General features: G+C 33.6%; 1 long non-coding RNA gene across 2 annotated transcripts; it reads right to left on the bottom strand.

Moving 5' to 3' along the window:
* LOC109949866 lies at nucleotides 1,553-3,781 on the bottom strand. 2 transcript variants are annotated; one of them, XR_002272173.1, is made up of 3 exons: nucleotides 3,468-3,781; nucleotides 3,257-3,364; nucleotides 1,553-2,662 (listed from the first exon to the last, which is right to left on the bottom strand). It is a non-coding gene; the product is annotated as an uncharacterized LOC109949866 (long non-coding RNA). The 2 variants fall into 2 exon arrangements; XR_002272172.1 differs by lacking the exon at nucleotides 3,468-3,781 and having other exon boundaries at nucleotides 3,257-3,456.

Here is a 5,834-nt window from a genome sequence, read left to right as displayed (position 1 = left end):
CCGCAGTGGGTGGAGGCGGAAGTCGGCTGGGGCTGGAAGAGGACGACGCCCCGGTCATTTTGGTACCGGCCCCGTCCACAGCCGTGGCCGGTGGCCGGAGTTACGAGGAGAGAGAGAGAGAGGCTGACTGGAGAGAGAGAGAGCTCGCGGGAGGGAGAGAGAGAGAGAGAGAAATCTGATTTTTTATAAAAATCCCATTTTGAAATAATTACGACTGTGCCACTGGGTTTCTTTTGACCATATCTCTCTCGTTACAACTCCGATTCGAGCCCACTACGTGTCTATGAACTCGTCTCAGTACGACGTATCCAAAAATACTAGTCACTGCCCCAAACTCTCTCCGGTTAAGAATATGACCAAAATGTCCTTAAATAATTAAATAATTTAAATAAGGGTTAAATTTGGAGTCGGGGTGTTACACAATGGGTCAATCATGCCATTTTGCATTAGTGAACAAAGCTCTTTCGGGCACTCTTGCCAAACTAAACAAGTTGGATGCTTTGACCAAGAGTGCAGAAATTTGGAGTCAATGTTTTAAGTTCTCACAATTTCTATCTCCTGCAACTTCTCCTTCTTTAGAAGAATAATTAGTCTTTGAATTAATTATGTATTTGATATTGAAAAATACTTGATAATAAATGAAATCAAAGTTTTGAGGCGGATGTCTTAAATTCTATATACTTATTGTCTTTTTACTGCATATCTTGTTTACAACGTTCCTCACTTCACCTCATTGCCTAAATTTATTGATTAGTGTTACACATATGTTTTAATGGATGAAATGACTTTCATATTTATCTTAAATTTAGTTACAAAATCCAAGACTCTCCTACAAATAAATGCTTATAGATCATATTCAAATATTGTGATTTTTAGTTCTTAGAGGTTATAGGAAACACTATATCATATATTATGAATTATATTATTTTATGAATTACTTAAAAAGATATATTTCTACTTAGAAATATAATATCTTTCAAATGGTGGTCATGTGGGCTATAGTAGTTGTTGGTGCGAAGTTTGTTCGCTTTAGTTTTGCTTTCTTAGTATGTTCGTTTCAGTGCCCTTTTGGGCTTAGTTTGTATTATCACTACTACAAAAAAACCAAATAGACAACGAGGATCCACCGTCGTTGTAATGCTTTGAAAACCGTCGTTAAATCGACCGCCGTCTTTTTGGGTGTCAAACTACAACGGCTTTTCACCGTCATTGTTTATTTGTAAAGATGAAGGTTGTTAAAGAAAACCGTCGTTGTCACATAAAAACGACGATTTTTAAGAAAAACAGTCGTTGTATAAAGACGACGGTTTTTCTTAAAAACTATCATTGTTCAGAGGTAAAGATCGTTAATTATAGGAGGAACTGCCGTGGATTGTTTGTAAAGACGACGGTTGTTTTATAAAAATCGTCGTTAATTATCTGTAAAGAATTTATGATAAAAAACTTTCGTCTAATAAGTTCCCAAGATATTACATTTTTGTTCTTTTTGGTTTCCTATGATGCTACAACGATTTTAACTAGAAAACTAATCATAATGCTTTATTAATGAATATATACACTCAAAAATAGTATTTTTCATAAAACTTGAAGATTCAATAGTTATTACATAGTTAACCAAACCTTATTCTACAACAAGCATACTTCCTACCAACTAAATATAAATATTCAAATGATACATGGTAATTAAGTAGTACAATCTTTTCCTAACATGACCTACGTACTCCGAATCCAAGCCTTCCTCATCCAAACATACAAATGATGCACAATTGAAGTCTCCTCCATCATCCCTGTAAATAAATCAAAATGACAGAAAGAAAAGAAAAAAGAGATTATAAACAAATAAAATTAGGTGAAAGAGAAATTTTATCATTGGACTATGTTTCCATAGAAAACCTGTAAAAATGAGCATAAAAAAGACCATAAAGAACTTGCAAAAGGAAAAAAATATATAAATAAAATGATGGTGAAAAGAGGAGGTAAGAAATTTTCAACAAAAAAAAAAACATACGACTCAGATAGAAAAGACCATAGAAAACCTCCAAAAGAAAAAGTTATAAATCTGCATAAAAAAGGAAGAGTTAGAGCATGATCTCACAAAAGAAGCACAACAATAATATACTTGGATAAGCTATTACCTTCACGTGTTCATCAGGAGATGAAGAGCAATACATATGGCTGAAAATTGTCAAGACCAGCAAGTTTTGCTCTCAAGTGAATGTGAAAGACCATAATTGACGTTCAAAAAAACTGAAGAATAATTCAAACGCATAAGGACTTTTAGGATAAAACAAATACACAAGGTATAAGTAATCAATAAATCAGCAAAGAGGTGATGGGACATCTACTCGTGGAGCCCAGCACAAGTTATTAAGATAGAGAAAGAGAAAAAAAAAAAAACAGTACCGCAAGACAAAAAGAAGAAAAGGCAATACTTCAAAGAAGTTATACCTGCAATTTCGTGATGTCCCACCCAAAGAGTATTTCAAGCCTGCAATTGGAGATGTGCCAAACATTAAACAGAACTTCATTCAAGGCCCTAAACACTAAAGAGAAGGAAAACAAAAGGAAAAAAAAAACTACTCCAAACTTGGTTTCGTTTCCATCCAAATGAACTTCAGTATGACCTTGGTTTCTCAATTGGATTCACAACTACTCCAAGCTTCTATAAAATCCAAAATAAAAATATAAGTTAACTACAAGAGCGTTGCTTTGCCAAACTAATACCTTCATTTGGTAACTGAAAAAATGAGGGGAAATCATTATGTTGGATTAGATATTCACTCTTATATCAGAAGCAAATATAAGGATTAAAAACAAAATAGATTTCTTTCATACACAGCAATGAGAAAGCTTGTGTTGTGACTAAATATAATTTCATGTATAATAACAGAGTAAGATGAATTCAAAATTTTACAGCACACAGTCCTATTCTGAGCAAACGAAAAGTTAAGGACAAAGAAAGAACATAATCCATTCAACGCAGGACATGACTTTGATACACCCAATTATGAATTAGTTTCAGCCAGCCTCAAAGAAAGTCACATTGCTACAGCTTCAGACATAAAAACAAAACAAAACAAAACAAAACAAAAATCTCAATCAACACCAACAGAAAGGGGGAAAGGAAAAGATCAACAGATTTTGTATAAAACGTAAGAAGATATGTGCTTTATGAAACAAAAATGGCAGGAAACAGAAAAGAATTATTTTAAAAAAAAACAAAATAAATCGAAAACAGAAGCACATATACACTCACAACCAGATGTCGCCAGACTTGGACACAATCACGACGGCTAACAGAATCGTTATCACACCACGACGATCCAACCTATAACCACCACCGATAAGCGTCGCCTGCAGATCTCTGAAATTGTCCAAGCAAAAGTCAGATAAAGACCAAAACGAAACCTCAAATTTAACAGAGAACAGGTCGACGAAGAGAAGGGGAAGCTTGGAGGAGAAGAGACCAGTGGGCTCGAGAGAGGCCCCTTGAAGGAGATTGCGAAGATCATGGATGTGCCCTCATGAAGATGGCGACCTCAGTGACCTGGACGCAAGGGATATGACGACCTCAGTGAACTCGACGCTGAGATCTGTGACATGTATGGCGAGATTGGTAACCAAGACGGCACGATGGAGATGGTGTTTCAGGAACGAGAAAGGGAGTTGAGAAAGAGAGGGCTTCTGAAAAGATCGCGAGAGACTATCGGAGAGAGAGCTGCGCGTCAAAATTTAAACCTTAAGAGAAATTTTTGTCTAGAGCATTTTCAAACACGACAGTTTTTAGAAGGAACTATCGTAATTTTTGCGAGCTTCAGCCTTTTAAAGAACGACCGTTTTAAATGGAACCGTCTTGATTTTTTGTGATTTTTAAAAACACGACGTTTTTTAGTTTTACTATCATTAAAGAGGCGTCGTGGTTTTCCATTTTTGTAGTAGTGTATTGAATTTTATCTAATGAAAGTCTTCTTTGATAAAAAAAAAAAAGAGGATAAAAATATGAGTTTTGAGTAAAATGAGGCTTCACAATTTATAAAGTAACACAAACTCCGTAGGTTCTCAATAAAATATAGAGGTTTTACAGTTAAATATTTTCATTTATCCAACGTCTTGATATATAATTAAAACTTGAGTTTTCCTTTTGTCGCACCACTAATAAGAGTGCGTCAAACGCCCTGATCTGTCTAACAATCAAGCTTAATCCTTGTATGAGGTTCTAAAAATGAACAGTTCAAATCATGAGTTTACATTGTGGCATAGTTCCAAATGATTGGTTAGCACCATATTATCTTACCAATTTGTTTAGCGATTCAGTGCTACTCTATGTGTGCACGCGTGTGTGTGTCTATATATATATATATATATCTAAGCTATCTTATATATATAAGCTATCTTATGTAAACATGAAATAATAATTAACCATTACTTTTCTCAAATTCATTTTCTTTTATTCTCAGGGTGAACAAATTTCAGTGACATGTTCCTGTTGAATAATAGAACTAGCACTCAATTGCGATTAGCTTATGTAACAAAAAACAATAAACATAAGTTTTTGTGTAAAATGAGACTTCACAATTTACGAAGTAACAAAATTCCCAAAAGTTTTCAGTCCAATATAGATACTTTCCAATTAAATAATTTCATAATAACCAAAAGCTTCATATATAATTCAAGCTGGAGTTATTCTTTAGTTGCACAAGAATCGACAACGATAGTTTTTTAACTTACTTTTTAAATCTAAATTAATTAATTCATAAACCCATAAAACGAGTGTGCAAACCATTAAATCTAAAATGAATGAGATTGAATTAATCTACAGTTTAGTTTGGAGTTATACTACCAAATATGTTCTTCACTGGATATGCGTTTCACATCATCAATAACACTAGACTTATAAAAAGACAAACTTGTTATAGATTCTCCACCATTCTATAACTTCGTTGCCAACAAAGTATATATTTTTACAATTAAAAAATGGCAAGGTTCATTGGTTATCAAACTTCAGCAATCTTGATTTTTGTGATTGCAACAATGATGATTTTGCCAGGACTTGCAACCCTAGCACCCTCCCCATCAAATTTTATGTTCCTACAGGAATGCAAATCAAGGCTTCATGCTAGGTGTGGAAAAGAAATATTCATTACAATAATTAAGGAATGGTCTATTAGTGATAGGTGTTGTATGGAGTTTGTAACCATGGGTCAATCATGCCATTTTGCATTAGTGAACAAAGCTCTTTCGGGCCCTCTTTCCAAATTAAACAAGTCGGATGCTTTGACCAAGAGTGTAGAAATTTGGAATCAATGTTTTGAGCTTTCACAATTTCTATCTCCGGCAACTTCCCCTTCTTCAGAAGAATAATTAGTCTTTGAATTAATTATGTATTTGATATTGAAAAATACTTGAGAATAAATGAAATCAAAGTTTTGAGACTGATGCCTTAAATTCTATATACTTATTCTCTTTTCACTACATATCTTCTTTAAAATGCTCATCACTCCACCTCATCGCCAAAATTTATTGATTAGTGTTACACATATGTTTTAATGGATGAAATCACTTTCATATTTGTCTTCAATTTAGTTACAAAAGCCAACACTCTCCTAAAAATAAATGCTTACAGATCATATTTAAATATTGTGATTTTTAGTTCTTAGAGGTTATAGGAAACACTATATCATATATTATGAATTATATTATTTTATGAATCACTTAAAAAAGATATATTTCTACTTATAAATATAATATCCTGCAAATGGTGGTGATGTGGGCTATAGTAGTTGTTGGTAAGAAGTTTGTCCGCTTTAATTTTCCTTTTTTAGTATGTTCATTTC

This window comes from Prunus persica, chromosome G6, assembly GCF_000346465.2.
Source record: "Prunus persica cultivar Lovell chromosome G6, Prunus_persica_NCBIv2, whole genome shotgun sequence".
NCBI classification, from domain to species: Eukaryota; Viridiplantae; Streptophyta; class Magnoliopsida; order Rosales; family Rosaceae; genus Prunus; species Prunus persica.
The sequence above is the reverse complement of the archived record's forward strand: the minus strand, read 5'-3'. Positions and strand labels throughout refer to the sequence as shown.